General features: G+C 45.7%; 2 pseudogenes; one reads left to right on the top strand and one right to left on the bottom strand.

Moving 5' to 3' along the window:
* Positions 1-309: 309 nt before the first annotated feature.
* LOC126293822 (5S ribosomal RNA) lies at positions 310-427 on the bottom strand (annotated as a pseudogene).
* A 608-nt stretch (positions 428-1,035) lies between these two features.
* On the top strand, positions 1,036-1,153 carry LOC126293805 (5S ribosomal RNA; annotated as a pseudogene).
* Positions 1,154-1,194: the final 41 nt, after the last annotated feature.

Here is a 1,194-nt window from a genome sequence, read left to right as displayed (position 1 = left end):
AGAGTGATAAACTAAAACAGTGGTAACCGCTTCATACATTCATGTAAGAAGGTTTTTGAGAATAGTGCACAGTCTCAAACCACTTTTTTTAAACTTGACTATAGCAAACACTCCGTCTTCAGGCCACAAGTGGCCCATCGGGACCATCCGACCGCCGTGTCATCCTCAGGTGAGGATGGGGATAGGAGGGGCGTGTGGTCAGCACACCGCTCTCCCGGTCGTTGTGATGGTTTCCTTTGACCGGAGCCGCTACTATTCGGTCGAGTAGCTGCTCAACTGTCATCAAGGGGCTGAGTGCACCCTGAAAAATGGCAACAGTGCATGGCTGCCCAGATGGTCACCCATCTGAGTGCCGGCCACACCCGACAGCGCTTAACTTCGGTATTCTGACGGGAACCGGTATTTCCACTGCGGCAAGGCCGTTGCTTTGACTATAGAAAAAGTAAGTTTTAAAAGCAAAGTCACGAAACTGCCATTTAACAATATAATGCATCAATAATATTCCTAGTTTTCCACGCAATTCAACGTTTATGATGTCATAACTCCCGAATTATGTGTCATACGATGACGTAATTTTGCACGTACATTCAGCGGTATACTGTGTGCAAAATGTGTTGAGCATTAAGTTAGCACAAAGAAGTTATTGCATAAAACATCATTCCTTTTGCTTGAGTTTGACTACATTACCAGCGAAAAATTTTTTCATTTAATTTTTGTGGGAAGTCCTTTTGCTGGAAGTCCTTAAGTGCTCTCAATCGCAAATACTGGATTGATATGGTCTGAGTAATTCCCGTGCGCCATGAGTTATGCTACCTCAAGATGTTGACTTTAATATTCGACATATTGTGTTAAGCCTTTAACGTAAGATTACAGCTGTTAAATGAGTGGATTATGAATATTTCAATTAGGTCAATAATTATATGAAGTACGTCGTTTTCATATTCCTTCTTGCCTTTGTGCTGCAACTACACGTGCTCGGCATTGTTGTCATGGCCTGTGGCATGGTCAATTTAAGGGGTGCCTGTTACCACCCTGGGCAACGGCCTTGCCGCAGTGGATACGCCGGTTCCCGTCAGATCACCGAAGTTAAGCGCTGTCGGGCGTGGCTGGCGTTTGGATGGGTGACCATCCGGGCCGCCGTGCGTTGTTGCCATTTTTCGCGGTGCATTGAGCCTCGTGATGCCAACTGAGGAG

This window comes from Schistocerca gregaria, chromosome 10, assembly GCF_023897955.1.
Source record: "Schistocerca gregaria isolate iqSchGreg1 chromosome 10, iqSchGreg1.2, whole genome shotgun sequence".
NCBI lineage: Eukaryota > Metazoa > Arthropoda > Insecta > Orthoptera > Acrididae > Schistocerca > Schistocerca gregaria.
This window is presented reverse-complemented; position numbering and strand designations above follow the sequence as displayed.